Below are 19,653 nucleotides of genomic sequence, written 5' to 3'. Positions count from 1 at the left end.
CAGCATTTTGGGAAACCAAGGCAGGGGATCACTAAGAGGCCAGAAATTCAAGACCAGACTGGCCAACATGGTGAAACCCCTGTCTCTACTAAAAATACAAAAATTAGCTGGGTGTGATGGCGGATACCTGTAACCATAGCTACTCTGGTGGCTGACGCACAAGAACCACTTGAACCTGGGAGGTGAAGGTTGCAGCGGGCCGAGATTGGATAATTGCACTCCAGTCTGGGAGACAGAGTGAGACTCTGTCTCAGTAAAAAAGAAAGAAAAAAAAAAATACATTGAAGACTGATAAAAAAAATTCCAAGTAATTATCAGGAAATGACTCTGAGTAGTAATTCATTGTTTTCAACTTTCTATTTTGAAATAATTTTATACTTAAAATTTTCCTTTTCCAAGATTTAACTTATTCATCATGTCTTCTTAGTCTTCTCAAATCTGGGGCAGCACATAAGTCTTTTCTTCTTTTATATCCCTAACACTTTTGAAGAGTACCGGTGAATTATTTTATAGGATGCCCTCAGTTTGGGAGTGTCATATATATTTCTATCCCACAAAAAATTACTATATTGCAACTGAAACAATTTTTAATTTTAATTTGATAAATTATGGTTGTATTTATGTACAGTTGTATTGTATATTTATGTATATATTTATGTATAGTTGTATTGTATTCCTCGATCAGCAATGCAATGATTGAGGAATGCAATGTGGAATAATTAAATCAATCTAATTAATATATTCATCACAGCAAATGCTTATCTTTTGTGGTGAGAACATTTGAAATTCACTCTCTTAGAGATTTTGAAATGTACATATATATATATTTATATAATACATTTTCATTCACTATATTCACCAGGCTGTGCAATATATCCTCCCCCCACCTCCCCCCACCATCAAATAAACAATCCTCCTAATTGAGGCTTAGAAGCCTTTGACCATGATCTTACCATTGCTCCCAAACCCTCAGATTCTGATAACCATCATTCTGCTCTCTGCTTCTTTGAATTCTATTGTTTTAGATTCCACTTATAAGTAAGAACATATTTGCCTTTCTGTGTCTTGCTTATTTTACTTAGCATAATGTTCTGTAATTTTATTCATGTTACTGCAAATGATAAGGTTTTTTACTTTTTAAATCTAAGTAGTATTCTGTTGTGTATATGAACCACATTTTTTTAAATCTATTCCTCTGTTAATGAATGTTTAGGTTGTTTCTATAACTTGGTAATTGTGAATAGTGCTACAATGAATATGGGAGTACAGGTATCTCTTCTATATACTAATTTTAAATCTTTTGAGTAAATACCCAGAAACAGGATTTCTGGATCATATGGCAATTTTATGTTTTGCTTATTGAGAAGCCTCTACACCATTTTGCATGATGGATATACTAGTTTATCTTCCTACCCACAGTATATGAGTTACCTTTTCTTCACATCCTTGACAACACTTGTTATCTGTCTTTCAGATAATAACCATTCAAACAGGTATGAAAGGGATATCTCCTGTTGGTATTAAAGTGTATTTCCCTAATGATTAGTGATATTGAACTTTTTTTTTTATATCTTTTGGCCAATTTTATTTATTTTTATTTTTTTGACAAATTTCTATTCATATCTTCTACTCATTTTTTAATCTCTTTTTGGGCCTTCTGTTGTTTTTTTTGAATTCTTTACATTCTTTGGATATTAACCCCTATCAGATGTATAGTTTGCAGATATTTGCTCCCCATTCATAGGTTGTCACTTCACTTTGTAGTTTTATTTCTTGTTGAAAATAATATCCATTTTAAAGTCCATATTAAAATTGGAGGGTTATTCTAATAACTTCAAAAGTATATGTTACAGATTTCTTTAAAAATTCAGGATTTAATCAAGAACACACATTGCATTTAGTTCTCATGTGACTCTTTTTTTTTTTTTTATGACATGGTCTCTCTCTATCAAATAGGCTGGAATACAGGGGCATGATCACCGCTTACTGCAGCCTTGACTTCATGGGCTCAAGTGATCCTCCTGCCTCAGCCTTCTAAGTAGCTGGACCTATAGATGCACACCATAACACTCAGCTAATTTTATTTTATCTTGTATTTTTAGAGACAAGGTCTTGCTATGTTGCCCTCAAACTCCTAACTCAAGTGATCCTCCTGCCTCTGCTCCCCAAACTGCTGGGATTATAGGCATGGGCCACTGTGCCTGGTCTATTATTGTTTTCTTATTACTAAATTCAGCCTAAATATATTTAGCAAAGTTCTGCATAGAGATACCCTGCCTTTTCAGTAAATTACATCCAGAGACACAGAATGTATTTTGTATCAATTTAATTCTATTATTTATAATGTTTAATTGTTTGGTTAAGTTATTGTCTTCATTATGAAATCACCTTTCTTCCATTTTAATTAGCAACCAATCTGTGGGGTAATTTTGAGAATCTATGAATGGTTTTTTTCTTTGCCTAAATCATCAATTGCAAAATGGTGGTAAAATCATGAAATTCATTCTATATTATTAGCTGGATTCTTTAGGAAAAAATAATAACTCCTTTTAATATTTTCACTGTGGATTTGTTCTTGCATTTCTTAAGTATAGTAGTGACTGTACTGGTTTTAAGCTTAAAAGCCATATTTTTCTTATTTTTACAGAGTTATATGGTACTTCAGTGTGTGAGTGTGCCATAATTTATTCAATCAGTCTCTTCAGTAGTGGTTTTAAGCTTAAAATCAGTACAGTCATTATCTCTTTTGATGTTCAAATTATCCCACATTCAGCTAGTCAGAATCCTTTCAGGTTAGTACCTGCCTTATTTTTATGTGTCTCCATGTTATGATTTCCCATATACATTCTTTTCTTTCTGTACTGTTTTAAATTTTGTTTTCTATCTCTTCTAATGAGTTGTTTATTTTTGCTATAAATATTTTCTTGTTTATAGACCTAACATTACATTCCAAGATTACCTTGTATTTTCTACACAACCTGTAATCACCCAGCTCACAAAGGAGTCCTGGTTCCTTTTAGTAGAAAGTGGTGTTCATGTTCAAAACTCCAGATGTACACATTACATATGTCCATTGTAGATTGGCTATTATTGATTTGGGTACCCATTTGGTATCAAAACTAAAAAATAAATATAATCACTTAAAAATTATCAGTTTATACTGATTAATTAAATTGTGTCACTGCATTACTTCCTTGCTTCTCCCCAGTTTTTCTTTACAACAGTAAGAACATTGCTTTCCAACAATATCAGTGCATTACCTATTATTACCAACCGATGTATACATCCTAATTCCACATTTTGGCTATTGTAATGCTGTAATGAACATGAAAGTGCAGATATGTCAGATATTGATTTATTTCCTTTGAATAGGTAGCCAGAAGTGGCATTGATAAATTATATAGCAGTTCAATTTTTAATTATTTCTATAATGTATATGCTAATTTACATTCCCATCCACAATGTACAAAGATCATTTTCTCTCTACATCTTAAGCCAACACTTGTTATCTTTTGTCTTTTGATTACAGCGATTATATCAGGTATGAGATAATATCTCATTTTGATTTTAACTTTCATTTTAATTAGAGATGCTGAACATTTTTTCAAATGTTTGTTGGCTGGTTTTATGTCTTCTAGGAGATGTCTATTCAGATGTTTTGCCCTTTTTAAAATCAGGATATTTGTTTTCTTTCTATTGAGTTGCTTGAATTCCTTGCATATTGTAGATACTAACTTTTTATTAGATATATGCTTTGTAAATGTATTCCCCAATTCTGTAACTTGTCTCTTCATTTTGTCGATTGTATTTTGCTGTGCAGAAGCTTTTTATCTGATGCAATCCCATTTGTTTATTTGCTGCTTTAGGTGCTTCTGCTTTTGGAGTCTTATTGAAAAATCGTTGCCCGGATCAATGTTAAGAAGCTTTTTCTCTGTGTTTTCTTCCAGGAATTTTATAGTTTTGGGTCTCGTGTGTCTCTTGTTCATTTTCAGTTTATTTCTGTGTGTGGTATAATATAAAGATCCAATGTTATACATGTGGATATCTAATTTTTCTGACACTATTCAAGAGATGTCTTTTCCTCATTGTGTATTATTGAAAACTTTGTCAAAGATCAATTGACTGTCAATGCACAAATTTATTTCTGGGCGCTCTATTTTGATTCATTAATGTATGTGGATGTTTTTATGGTAGTGCCATTGGGCTTTACTATAGCTTGTCATACATTTTGAAATCAGATACTTTCATACTTTCACCTTTGTTATTTTTACTAGACATTTCTTTGCTTTCGAGATCCTTGTTGGTTTCATAATAATTTTAGAATTTTTTCTTCTATTTCTGTGAAAAATATCTTAAGTCTTTTGATAGGAATTGCACTGAATATGTAGATTGCTTTGGATAGTATGGGTATTTTAATAATATTACTTCTTCCAATTCTTGTACATGGAATATCTTTCATTTATTTGTGTCATCTTCAATTTTTGATTAATGCTATATACTTGTTTTACATGTTTGAATATTTTACTTTCTTGGTTAAATTTATCCCTAAGTATTTTTTATGTGATTGTAAATAAGATTGTTTTCTCTATTGCTTCCTGGATCTGTGGGTGTTGGTGGGTAGGGATTGGAAATCTGAGTCTATAGTAGTGGACCTGTGTCCTGAATCCACGGGGGCTATGCAAGAACCTAGGGCTTTGGGTGCTGACCTGGCACAGAGGCAGGCCTGGAACCTGAGGCTGTTGGGACTAGCTTGGAGACTGTGTCTGAGAGGGATAGTTTGTTGCAAGGGTTCACTGAGGCAGAGCTGGTCCTGGGGTCTGTAGCAAAGTTGAATAATCACTTCACTCTCTTCCATAGCACAGAGGGTATCTCTCTCTGCGCTAGGCTGTGGAGGTTTGGGGAGTGGTGTCATGGTTAATGTAAAAGTGCCTTTCTTACCCTCTTCAAAATATCTTTTCTCATTTCTGTTCCTCACCCTGGTGTTGTACATAAAAACACACACACATACACATACAGTTTTTAAAACACTATCATAATTTTTAACTGAGAATACTTTGAGCTTTATGTTGATAGATTTTTAGCATCATATGAAATTATTTGATAGATGTGATAAAAAGAAAACATCTAGAAGAGCAACCCCAAGACACATAATCATCAGATTCACCAGGGTTGAAATGAAGGAGAAAATACTAAGGGCAGCCAGAGAGAAAGGTCGGGTTACCCACAAAGGGAAGCCCATCAGACTCACTGCAGATCTCTCAGCAGAAACCCTACAGGCCAGAAGAGAGTGGGGGCCGATATTCAACATCCTTAAGGAAAAGAACTTTCAACCCAGAATTTCGTATCCAGCCAAACTAAGCTTCATAAGTGAAGGAAAAATAAAATCCTTTGTGAACAAGCAAGAACTCAGAGAGTTCATCACCACCAGACCAGCTCTACAAGAGCTCCTGAAGGAGACACTACACATAGAAAAGAACAACCAGTACCAGCCACTCCAAAAACACACGAAAAGGTAAAGAGCATCAACACAATGAAGAATCTGCATCAACCAAAGGGCAAAACAGCCACCTAGCACCAAAATGACAGGATTGAATTCACACATAACAATATTAACCCTAAATGTAAACGGACTAAATGCCCCAATCAAAAGACACAGACTGGCAAATTGGATAAAAAGCCAAAACCCATCAGTGTGCTGTATCCAGGAAACCCATCTCGCATGCAAGGATACACAAAGGCTCAAAATAAAGGGATGGAGGAAGATTTACCAAGCAAATGGAGAGCAAAAAAAAGCAGGAGTTGCAATTCTCATCTGTGATAAAATAGACTTTAAAGCAACAAAGATCAAAAGAGACAAAGAAGGACATTACATAATGGTAAAAGGATCAATGCAGCAAGAAGAGCTAACGATCCTAAATATATATGCACCTAATACAGGAGCACCCAGATACATAAGGCAAGTTCTTAAAGACTTACAAAGAGACTTAGACTCCCACACAATAATAGTGGGAGACTTCAACACACCACTGTCAATATTAGACAGATCAACGAGACAGAAAATTAACAAGGATATCCAGGACTTGAACTCAGACCTGGAACAAGCAAACCTAATAGACATTTACAGAACTCTCCACCCCAAATCCACAGAATATACATTCTTCTCAGCACCACATCACACCTACTCTAAAATTGACCACATAATTGGAAGTAAATCACTCCTCAGCAAATGCAAAAGAACGGAAACCATAACAAACAGTCTCTCAGACCACAGTGCAATCAAGTTAGAACTCAGAATTCAGAAACCAACCCAGAACCGCACAGCCTCATGGAAAATGAACAACTTTCTCCTGAATGTTGACTGGATAAACAATGAAATGAAGGCAGAAATAAAGACGTTCTTCGAAACCAACGAGAATGAAGACACCACATACCAGAATCTCTGGGACACATTTAAAGCAGTCTCTAGAGGAAAATATATAGCAATAAGTGCCCACATGAGAAGAAAGGAGAGATCTAAAATTGACACCCTATCGTCAAAATTGAAAGAGCTAGAGGAGCAAGATCAAAAAAACTCAAAACCTAGCAGAAGACAAGAAATAACTAAGATCAAAGCAGAATTGAAGGAGATAGAGACACGAAAAACCCTTCAAAAAATCAATAAATCCAGGAGCTGGTTTTTTGAAAAGATCAACAAAATAGACAGACCACTAGCCAGACTAATAAAAAAGAAAAGAGAGAATAACCAAATAGATGCAATAAAAAATGACAAAGGTGATATCACCACAGATTCCACAGAAATTCAAACCATCATCAGAGATTATTACAAACAACTCTATGCACATAAATTAGAAAACCTGGAGGAAATGGATAAATTCCTGGACAGCTGCCTCCTGCCAAGCCTAAACCAGGAAGAAGTCGAAACCCTGAATAGACCAATAACAAGGTCTGAAGTCGAGGCAGCAATTAAGAGCCTACCACCCAAAAAAAGCCCAGGCCCAGATGGGTTCACAGCCGAATTCTACCAGACATACAAAGAGGAACTGATACCATTCCTACTGAAACTATTCCAAATAATCCAAAAAGAGGGAATCCTTCCCAAATCATTTTATGAGACCAACATCATCCTAATACCAAAACCTGGCAGAGACTCAACAAGAAAAGAAAACTACAGGCCAATATCCATGATGAACATAGATGCAAAAATCTTCAATAAAATAATGGCAAGCCGATTACAACAGCACATCAAAAAGCTTATCCACCATGATCAAGTAGGATTCATCCCGGGGATGCAAGGCTGGTTCAATATACGCAAGTCTATAAATGTAATTCACCACATAAACAGAACCAAAGACAAAAACCACATGATTATCTCAATTGATGCAGAGAAGGCCTTCGACAAAATTCAACAGCCCTTTATGCTAAAAACCCTCAATAAACTAGGTATCGATGGAACGTATCTCAAAATAATAAAAGCTATTTACGACAAACCGACAGCCAATATCATACTGAATGGGCAAAAACTGGAAGCATTCCCTTTGAAATCTGGCACTAGACAAGGATGCCCTCTCTCACCACTCCTATTCAATATAGTACTGGAAGTTCTAGCCAGAGCAATCAGGCAAGAAAAAGAAATAAAGGGTATTCAATTAGGAAAGGAGGAAGTCAAATTGTCTCTATTTGCAGACGACATGATTGTATATCTAGAAGACCCCCTCATCTCAGCCCAAAAGCTCCTGAAACTGATAAGCAACTTCAGCAAAGTCTCAGGATACAAAATCAATGTGCAAAAATCACAAGCGTTCCTATACACCAATAACAGACTTAAAGAGAGCCAAATCAAGAACGAACTGCCATTCACAATCGCTACAAAGAGAATAAAATACCTAGGAATACAACTAACAAGGAATGTAAAGGACCTCTTCAAGGAGAACTACAAATCACTGCTCAACGAAATAAGAGAGGACACAAACAGATGGAGAAACATTCCATGTTCATGGTTAGGAAGAATTAATATCGTGAAAATGGCCATACTGCCCAAAGTAATATACAGATTCAATGCTATCCCCATCAAGCTACCAATGACCTTCTTCACAGAACTGGAAAAAACCACCTTAAACTTCATATGGAACCAAAAGAGAGCCCGCATAGCCAAGTCAATTCTAAGCAAAAAGAACAAAGCAGGAGGCATCACACTACCAGACATCAAACTCTACTACAAGGCTACAGTAATCAAAACAGCATGGTACTGGTACCAAAACAGAGATATAGACCAATGGAACAGAACAGAGGCATCGGAGGCAACACAACATATCTACAACCACCTGATCTTTGACAAACCTGATAAAAACAAGCAATGGGGAAAGGATTCCCTGTTCAATAAGTGGTGTTGGGAAAACTGGCTAGCCATATGCAGAAAGCAGAAAATGGACCCCTTCCTGACACCTTACACTAAAATTGACTCCAGATGGATTAAAGACTTAAACATAAGACCTAACACCATAAAAACACTAGAAGGAAACCTAGGCAAAACCATTCAGGACGTAGGCGTAGGCAAGGACTTCATGACCAAAACACCAAAAGCATTGACAACAAAAGCCAAAATAGACAAATGGGACCTAATCAAACTCCACAGCTTCTGCACAGCAAAAGAAACAGTCAATAGAGTGAATCGGCAACCAACAGAATGGGAAAAAATTTTTGCAGCCTACCCATCTGACAAAGGGCTGATATCCAGAATTTACAACGAGCTAAAAAAGATTTACAAGAAAAAAACAAACAAGCCCATTCAAAAGTGGGCGAAGGACATGAACAGATACTTTACAAAAGAAGACATACATGAGGCCAACAAGCATATGAAAAAATGCTCATCATCACTGGCCATTAGAGAAATGCAAATCAAAACTACATTGAGATACCATCTCACACCAGTTAGAATGGCAATCATTAAAAAATCTGGAGACAACAGATGCTGGAGAGGATGTGGAGAAATAGGAACACTTTTACACTGTTGGTGGGAGTGTAAATTAGTTCAACCATTGTGGAAAACAGTGTGGCGATTCCTCAAGGACCTAGAAATAGAAATTCCATTTGACCCAGCAATCCCATTACTGGGCATATATCCAAAGGATTATAAAGCGTTCTACTATAAGGACACATGCACACGAATGTTCATTGCAGCACAGTTTACAATAGCAAAGACCTGGAACCAACCCAAATGCCCATCGATGATAGACTGGACAGGAAAAATGTGGCACATATACACCATGGAATATTATGCAGCCATTAAAAACGAGGAGTTCGCGTCCTTTGTAGGGACATGGATGAATCTGGAAAACATCATTCTCAGCAAACTGACACAAGAACACAAAATCAAACACCACATGTTCTCACTCATAGGCGGGTGTTGAACAAGGAGAACACATGGACACAGGGAGGGGAGCACTATACATGGGGGTCTGTTGTGGGGGAGTGGGGGGGACAGCGGGGGGGTGGGGAATTGGGGAGGGATAGCATGGGGAGAAATGCCAGATATGGGTGAAGGGGAGGAAGGCAGCAAATCACACTGCCACGTATGCACCTAAGCAACAACCTTGCATGTTTTTCACATGTACCCCAAAACCTAAAATGCAATAAAAAAAAAAAAAAAAAAAAAAAAAAAAAAAAAGAAAACATACTTTTCTATGCTTAAACTTATATTTCCACATTAATTTAAATGCTACCTGGCTCTCTCTGGCTTCCTCTGATGGCTTGATAACTGTGATGACTGACATGTGAAACTATCAAGAAGATACTGTGTTCCATTTTTCAATTATCTTTCCAAATATGTTGACCTATTTTTTTCTCTTTTGGTTCCCTCCTGGTGAGTTGACAGTGATCAATACCCTTCATTTTACTTATATTAATTTTCAGTGCAAGTTTCTGTCACTGATAATTGAATCCCCTTCATCAGTATGACCATATATCTTGGCTACTCTCAAGAGATTACTATGGAGTACTTCAATTTTTAGTTTGAGTGTTGCAAAGTCAAGTTGCGTAGCATCAGGTATTTTCATGTATTTTGATCCACTGATTTTCTAAGCAAGATGCTGTCTAAATAAAAGTATTTTCAGATACCAAATCAGTAAATCAGATAAAAATGAGAAGTTTTGGTAAAAACCTTTAAATCTGTAAAGAAGTTATAGATTATTATTCATTCATCATGACTTCCATCCAAAATATTACTAAAGTAGTTGCATAGAACTCCTATGATTATGAATAGTATAGACTGAATATATTGTTAATCTTCTGTTAAATTAACAAGATACCTATGTCTAGACATCTTAAGTGACTTACTTATACATTGTCACAGTGTTAATGACAGTGTTGGGACTAAAATTAAGCTCTTTGGATATCTGTGAAATTAATTTTCACTACACACCATTTTGTGGTACTTAATTTGAGATGTATGTCAACAATTACATTTACCAGTAAAAGCCATATAAATAGTTCTGTATCATTATCTTAGACAAAAATTATCATAATTTATAAATGGCTAATTACATATTTTAGCAATTCCAAAATAGAGAGAAAATGAATTTATAAGGACAAATGAAAAACTCTTTTTTTTTTTTTTTGGAGATGAAATATCACTTTGTTGCCCAGGCTGGATGGAGTACAGTGGCTAATCTCGGCTCACTGCTACCTCTACCTCTCAGGTTCAAGCAATTCTCATGGCTCAGCCTCCTGAGTAGTTGGGACTACAAGCATCTGCCACTCCGCCTGGCTAATTTTCATATTTTTAGTAGAAATGGGGTTTTGCCATAGTGGCCAGACTAGTCTCGAACTCCTGACCTCAGGTGATCTGCCTGCCTCAGCTTTCCAAAGAGCTGGGATTACAGGTGTGAGCCACCATGCCCAGTTGAAACAATTCTTGATTTGAGGAAAAACAAGCATGATGATGGTAAAAAAAAATGATTCATTAGGGTTTTGAGTTATGACTCAATAATTATATAGCTAACATACCACTACCTGATTTAAACACCTAGAGAACTGAAAGTTAAATAACAATTAGGAATGAAATGTGTGCATTTCTATTCCAATTTATTAGTTTTGAATCCTATTTATGAAGTTTAATTGGATGTCTCATTATTTTGGGAACAGTAGGAATCTAGGTAATCCCAACCCCCTTAGGCAATGTTGGAACTTCTTATCTACTATCATAGCATTTAATGTGGTTTGGCTGTGTCCCCACCCAAAATCTTATCTTGAATTACAATCTCTATAATCCCCATGTGTCAAGGGTGGGGCCAGGTGAAGGTAACTGGATCATGGGGGCAGTTTTCCCCATGCTGTTCTCATGATAGTGAGTGAGTCTCACAAGATCCGATAGTTTTATAAGCATCTGACATTTCCCCTGCTTGCACTTACTCTGTCCTGCTACCAAATGAAGAAGGTATCTGTCTCTCCTTTGCATGCTGCCATGATTGTAAGTTTCCTGTGGTCTCCCAAGCAATGCCCAACTGTGAGTCAACTAAACTTCTTTCATTTATAAGTTACCATCACAGGACTGGAGGCCTAGTGGAAAAAATGATTTCACAGGCCAGGCCCAGGGCCCCCTGCTGTGTGCAGACTTGGGACATGGTGTCCTGCATCCCAGCTACTCCAATTTCAGCAGTGGCTGAAAGGGGTTAATGTACAGCTCAGGCCATTGCTTCAGAGGGTTTAAGCCCCAAGCCTTGGTGGTTTTCAGGTGGTGTTGAGCCTGAAGGTTCACAGAAGTCAGGAAATGAAGTTGAGTATCTCCACCTAGATTTCAGAAAATCTATGAAAATGCCTGGATGTCCAGGTAGAAGTTTTCTGCAGGGGTGAGGCCCTCATGAAGAACATCTGCTGGAGCAGTGCAGAAGGAAGTGTGGGGTTGGAGCCCCCACAAAGAATCCCAACTTGGGCACCATCTAGTGGAGCCATAAGAAGAGGGCCAAAGTCCTGCTAACTCAGAATAGTAGATTCACCAACACCTGCACCGTGTGCCTGGAAAAGCTACAGACACTCAACACCAGTCTATGAAAGCAGGCTGGAGGTGAATTACACCCTGCAAAGCCACAGAGGTGAAGCTGTCCAATACCCTGGCAGCCCACCACTTGCATCAGTGTGACCTGTATGTGAGACATAGAATCAAAGGAGAATATTTTGAAACTTTAAGATTTGACTGCCCCACTGGGCTTTAGACTTGCACAGAGACTGTAGCCCCTTCATTTTGGACAATTTTTTCAATTTAGAATGGGCATATTTCCACAATGTCTGTATTCTTATTGTATCTAAAAAGTAACTAATTTGTTTTTGATTTTACAGGCTCATAGGCAAAAGGGACTTACCTTGTTTCAGATGAGACTTTGGACTTGGGCATTTGGGTTAATGCTAGAAGGATTTAAGATTTGTGGAACTGTTGGAAGGGCATGATTGTGTTCTGAAATGTGAGGACATGAGATTTGGGAGGGTTTGAGGTTTTATGGTTTGGCTGTGTCCCCACACAAAATCTCATATGAACTGTAATCTCCATTATCCTCAAACTCCTCATATGTGAAAGGCAGGACCAGGTGGGGTAATTTGATCATGGGGGTGGCTTCCCCCATGCAGTTTTTGTGATAATGAGTGTCTTATGAGCTCTGATGGTTTTATAATTGCCTGCTATTTTCCTTGCTCGCACTCACTTCATCCTGCCACCCTGTGAAGAGCCTTCTACCGTGATTGTAGGTGTCCTGAGGGCCTACCCAGCAAAGCAGAACTGTAGTTAATTAAACCTCTTTCCTTTATAAATCACCCAACTCAGTTATTTCTTCATAGCAGTGTGAGAATTAACTAATACACCATTAGAATACACATCTTCTGAGAAGCTTTGTAGTTTACAATATTTAGTCCATATAAAATTATCCATTTTTGAAGTGTTCACTGCTTTTATTTACATAGGAATTTTTCAACACAGCTGAAGAGATTTTTTTTTTTTTTTAACCAAACACTTCTTATGCAGTGGGTGACTACCCCTGCCAATTTGCCTTAGACTGCCCTGGCTTCTGTCTGTTTTCCAGTTATAATCATTAACAATTTCCCCTTTTTCTTGAAGGGACTTCTCATGGAAAACAAATTATATTATCATTCTGTATACACCAGCTGTATTAGTCCATTTTCATGCTGCCAATAAAGACATACCTGAGACTTGGCAATCTACAAAAGAAAGAGGTTTAATGGACTTACAGTTCCCCATGGCTGGGGAAGCCTCAAAATCATGGCAGAAGGCAAGGAGGAACAAGTCTCATCTTACATGGATGGCAGCAGGCAAAGGGAGAATGACAATGACACAAAAGCAGAAATCCCTGATAAAACCGTCAGATGTTGGTGAGACTTATTCACTACCAAGAGAAGAGTATAGGGAAAACCACCCCATGATTTAATTTAGTCCCACTGGGTCCCTCCCATGACACATGGGAATGATGAGAGTAAAATTAAAATTAGATTTTGGTGGGGACACAGAGACAATATCATTTCACCCTTGTCCCCTCCCATCTCATGTTCTCACATTTCAAAACCAATCGTGCCTTCCTAACAGTCCCCCAAAGTCTTAACTCATTTCAGCAGTAACCCAAAAGTCCAAAGTCCAAAGTCTCATGTCAGACAAGGCAAGTCCCTTCTACCTATGAGCCTGTAAAATCAAAAGCAAGCTAGTTGTTTCCTAGTTACTTCCTAGCATGATTCAGGTAAAGGTATTGAGTAAATACAGCCATTCCAAATGGGAGAAATTGACCAAAACAAGGAGGTTACAGGGATCATGCAAGTTGGAAATCCAGAGCAGCAGTCAAATTTTAAAACTCCAAAATGATCTCCTTTGACTCCAGGTTTCACATCCAGGTCATGCTAATGTAAAAGGTGGATTCCCATGGTCTTGGGCAGCTCCACCCCTGTGGCTTTGCAGGGACAGCCTGCCTCCCTCCTGGCTGCTTTCATAGGCTGGTATTGAGTGTCTGCAGCTTTTCCGGGCAGATGGTGAAAGCTGTCAATGTGTCTACCATTCTGGAGTCTGTATAAGGTGACCCTCTTCTCACAGCTCCACTAGGTGATGCCCCAGTAGAAACTCTGTGTGGGGACTCCAACTCCACATTTACTTTCTCCATTGCCCTAGCAGAGGTGCTCTATGAGAGCCCTGCTCCTGCAGCAAACTTCTGTCTGGGCAGCCAGGTGTTTCCATATATCTCCTGAAATCTAGTCGAAGTTTCCAAACCCTAATTCTTGACTTCTGGCCACCAACAGGCTCAACATGACATGGAAGCTACCAAGGCCTGGGCTTGTACCCTCTGAAGTCACAGCCCAAACTCTACATTAGCCCCTTTCAGCCATAGCTGGAGTGGCTGGGACACAGGGCCAGTCCCTAGATAGCATACAGCATGGGGACCCTGGCCCCTGCCCACAAAACCATTTTTTCCTACTAAACCTCCAGGTCTATGATAGGAGAAGCAGCCACAAGGGTCTCTGACATGCCTTGGAGACATTTTCCCCATTGTCTTGGGGATTAACATTCAGCTCCTTGTTACTTATACAAATATCCGCAGCTGGCTTGAATTTCTCTTCAGAAAATGAGATCTTTTCTATCACATTGTCAGGCTGCAAATTTTTCAAACTTTTATGTGCTGCTTCCCTTAGAAAACTGAATGCCTTTAAAAGTACCCAAGTCACCTCTTGAATGCTTTGCTGCTTCTCCCAGATACTCTAAATGAGCTCTCTCAAGTTAAAAGCCCCATAAATCTCTAGGAAGGGGCAAAAATTCCACCAGTCTTTGATGAAACATAACAAGAGTCACCTTTGCTCCAGTTCCCAACAAGTTACTCATCTCCATCTGAGACCACCTCAGCCTGAATTTCATTGTCCATGTTATTATCAGTAATTTTTGTCAAAGCCATTCAACAAGTCTCTAGGAAGTTCCAAACTTTCCTGCATTTTCCTGTATTTTTCTGAGCCTTCCAAACTGTTCCAACCTCTGCCTGTTACACAGTTCCAAAGTCATTTCCCCATTTTCAGGTATCTTTTCAGCAATGCCCCACTCTGCTCATACCAATTTACTGTATTAGTTTATTTTTATACTGCTGATAAAGACATATTTGAGACTGGGCAGTTTACAAAAGAAAGAGGTTTAACTGGACTTACATTTCCATGTGGTTGGAGAAGACTCACAATAATGGCAAAGGCAAGGAAAAGCAAATTCTTTCTTACATGGATGGCAACAGGCAGAAAGAATGAGAAAGACACAAAAGTAGAAAGCCCTGATTGAAAGGTAAATTATTCTAGAATAGTAAATGTAGAAGGGAAAATAACTTTATTGAGTATCCACAGTATATCAAATGTTGTGATAGATATTTACATATATGTGGCTACTTGCATTTCTAATAGATTCTCTGCAAATTGGAGGAATTAAGATATTGATTTCAGCTAATATAATTTGTGGTAGATTGTATTTTTCTCAAAATCCTTATTTTTCTCTATTTTCCTTGATATGAGTAAATTGTACTTTGTAGACACATTGACACCACATCTGGCCATTTGTCTTGATTAATCTAATGAAATGTGAGAGTCAGTAGCAAGTGTTACTTATGAAGGAAAAGAGCCTGCAGAAGGTTTCCCATGTACAACTTCTGTCTTAGGCAACATCTACATGGAACAAAATCGGTATTCACACAGAACAAATGTACAGTGGGATCTAGAATTAAACCTCTGTTCTTGTGAGCCAGTAAGAGTTTTAGGTTGTTCGTACTGCATTGCAACAACTGTTCTGCATTCAGTTAATAATGGTGATAAAAACATCCAAACGTTTATCTTAAACTGAGAAGGATAAACTATATGCCCTGTTTTCAAAAGACATAGAGTATCAGTAGGGATACAGGACCAAAACATAAACAGTGAAGAATAGTATTAAGAAAATCATACATAATCTTACATAAGAAAAACAGTCAACAGTTATTAAAGAATTTCAGAGGAAATGTGATTTTTTTAACCTGCACCACCACTTTATTCTTTAATGTGCTATTATTTTTTCTTCTCTGTGCCCTGAACTTATAATATTTTATTTTATACATGTATTTTATAAATAAGTAACAACATTCTTCATTTGTATCTACTTTGTATTAACTATATGCAGGTCTCACTATACTAATCTATTTTATATGTATGTTAAAACATACAAATATAAGAGTTAAAAGTACTGAGCCATCCTTTTGACTTGAGACTGTAGATGGCTGTGCTTTTGCCATATCTTAAAATCTAGTTATGTATTGAAAAATAATAATTTTGCTTGCAAGAAAAGGAAAGCTTTGTTAAGTACAAATGTAAAAAATTTGGTGTTTGGATTATTTGAACACAGTTTGAACACTTACGAGTCTAAGTATGGCAGTTGGGGTTGTTCAAATCTCAGCTCTTGTTACAGGTGTAAATTCCTAAGTTAGGCTTTCATTCTTGTCTGTCTATTAAGCTAGGTTACAGTTCATCCACAAGGACTCAAATATAGAAGTATAAAGTCCTTCTCAGGCTATATTTTGTTTGCTTAAACAATTCTCCCCTTTTGGTCATGTTCTCAATTTTGAAAGACTGACCAAAACTTTGTCAATGATGTCACTGTTGTAAACATCAGGAGAAAAAAAAAACCTGGTGTGTTCTAGGATCTATGTGTTTCCTTAAAGTCTTAGTTTGATTATATCATATTTAGCACTAGTGATTCTAATTTGGCTTTGTTTCATCTGTTTGGGTGTAGTGCAAGAGCTCAGTACCAAACAAAGGCCTCCCATAATTTTATTTAAAAAACAATTTACCCTTCTTGGTCAAGTTCTTTCTTAAGGTGAAAGTATGACCAAAACTTAGGGCTTTATTGCTACTCTCAATTATTATCATTTTGGGTTTCCAGTCTCAGCATGTCATTCATAGGTTACAGTGTTCTCATGGTTACACATTATTTTCAGCTTTTGTCATTCCAGTTGAAGAGAGACCATTTGACATTCTAGAGATGGCTGCTTGCAAACATTTAAAACTATAGAGTGAATACAGTGCACCAGAAAGACTACCATTATCACTATTGGGAGACTAATACCAAGAATTTGGAGTATTCTCCTTACTCAGGGTCCCCATAAATCAAACCACCTAAAACCAAATAGATCAAACAATGAGCTGACGAGTCTATTCACTTAACTAAGTGGTCTTTTTGTTAATCCCTACTACGGAATTTCTATAGTACCCAGTGCATTTCTTTATAGGCCACAAGTGCCAGCAGCTGTACAGATATTTCTCTGTTTTTCTAATTCTACCATTATCATAACTTTTACAAAATAATTTAAAGTCTGTTTTATAACCATAGCCTTTGTGGTAGAATCTGCTCTAGGGCCTACCATGATGAATACATTTCTAATCATTGCCTCTTTTACTTCAAACCATGGAAAAAGGGCCTAATAAATAATGCCTTTTAGAAAAGTGAAGACCTGGCAATGTTCTCTTTAACCTGCGATGTGGGTTAAGAAGAGTGAACCAATATTCTGTTTCTAACTGGCTATGAGGCAACATATGCACAATTAAAAGTTCTCACCTGCATTAGGCCTTCATTTTGAAGGTATAAGTTTATCTATGTACAAGGCTGACTACAAAATCCTTCACAAATTAAAGTATATCCCATAAGTGGACATAACAGACCCCCTTTTGACTTCTATTGTTCATAAAGGTATAACCAAGGGAAAAATATTCAAAGGTAAGAGTCTCATGATAGTAGAGAAGTCTTAATCTGTTATTTTGGAAAACACTGCCTAAGAATGCCATCTTCTTCTAGGGAGAAACTTTCCGGGTTAGCTTTGCCTTAAGGGTTATAGCTACAAAGTTATGGAGAGACCCTTCTCAGTTATGAGATTATGAACTTAAAATCCAAGACCCAAAAATTTTCCTGTAGTGTGGATGGAAAAGATGCTCCTTCTCTGATGTTCTAAGAAGATCCAGTCTTTGTGTTCTAGATTGTGAGGAAGTGGATTGTCCTCAAACAGTGAATCATAAAAAGCTTTCTTTACATGATTAAAATACAGTGTAGCATAATAATCTACTGTTATAACATCAGCCCTCTTGCATGGGAAAGCTTTTATTAAACCAGAAAACATGTATTGAAGGTAACAATTGAATGAAATCCCTTTGTAAATGTTTAAATAGCCCATCAGGTAGGCAAATGTACTTGAAGCTTTGATTATCTTCCCAGGAATATGGATTTAACAAACCAAACATTGTATAAACTAATTTAGCAAGTTATAAGTCACCACACCAGTATGTATTTAATTTAGATCATTTTATCTTTTCCATGATGAGTCATGAAATGCAGAACCTTTATTAACAAAGGCTTTAAGGAGTCAGGAAGAATAAGGTGGCCATCCTGGTTCTCTGAGAGTACATGCTTAACATTGGATTTCTGTACTTTTGCATACCAGTTATTTTTCAAATTTAGGTGCATATACTGAAAACTAATGGGTTATGATAGGCAATTTGACTTAGACCATAGAGTTCATTCAAATTTTATATCTGAACAATTTTAGTATCAGCTGGTTTAACATGAAAATCTGGCAATGTATTTTCTTGGTATTCAATTTATTTTTGTCCTACCTAGATTCACAGTTTTATTAACTACATAGTCTTTTCATTAAAGTTTCAGAAATTATTACCCAGTCCAAATGATATGAATTTAAAGTTATTAGAAAGCTGTATTCAAGAGTACTTTTCAAAGTCCTTTCCATCCTTTCGTGAACCTCCTAAAAGACATCATATTCTACAATTTTGTTGGCTTGTGAAGTTTTCAGAAATGACATCAGCATTACACAATTAACTGTGGAAATTACTTTAAACAGTCATAAAGATACAATTGACAAGAAAATTTGGTTATTACTTCTATCTAAAATACTTAACATAATAACCTTAATTATCATTGATAGTATTTACTAAGACATATTTAGAATTTTTAGAAATCCCATTCAATTTGGGAACATACATTCATATCATTAGCTAAAATATAACCCTAAGATTAAACATTATTTTAAATTTTGGCAATTCTTCCCACGTAACTAAACACATCAAATAATCCTGTTTACCTCTCTTTTGAATGTTAGAGGAACCATCTGCAGCATCTCAAAGTTATGAGTTAGAAAAAAATTTTTGAAGCTGAAATCTGATTTTGGGAAGCCTATCAAATATGTTAAAGGTTTGAAACACTTGATATTATGAAACAGAATTCCAGATAACCGTAAGTCATTCATTTGGCTAAAATAATGACTCAAAAATTTCTAAAAGGCAAAACCCTTTACTGATTGATAGAGAGAAGACTTGGCTTTCTCAACAATCTGTCCCATCTTTCCCTTCTTATTTAAGCAATTTATGAAAAATGCAAACAAAAATCTTTCATTATCTTTTATTATTACATAAAAATCATCTTCAAGAGAGAAAGCCAAATTTCACGCTTGCATTAGTGTTCTAGTAATGTCAACTCCAATTTTTAATAAAACCTTATAGACAAATCTATCAATCTTCATTGGTTGATTTCATTGAACATAAGGTTGAGATTCTCATAGATCTTTTGTAACCCTTTATAGTTTTAGTGAAAGAGCAGATCAGTGCTCTAAAAAA

Source organism: Aotus nancymaae, unplaced genomic scaffold, assembly GCF_030222135.1.
Source record: "Aotus nancymaae isolate 86718 unplaced genomic scaffold, 86718_ANA_hifiasm-v0.15.2.pri h1tg000057l, whole genome shotgun sequence".
Lineage (NCBI taxonomy): Eukaryota > Metazoa > Chordata > Mammalia > Primates > Aotidae > Aotus > Aotus nancymaae.
The sequence above is the reverse complement of the archived record's forward strand: the minus strand, read 5'-3'. Positions refer to the sequence as shown.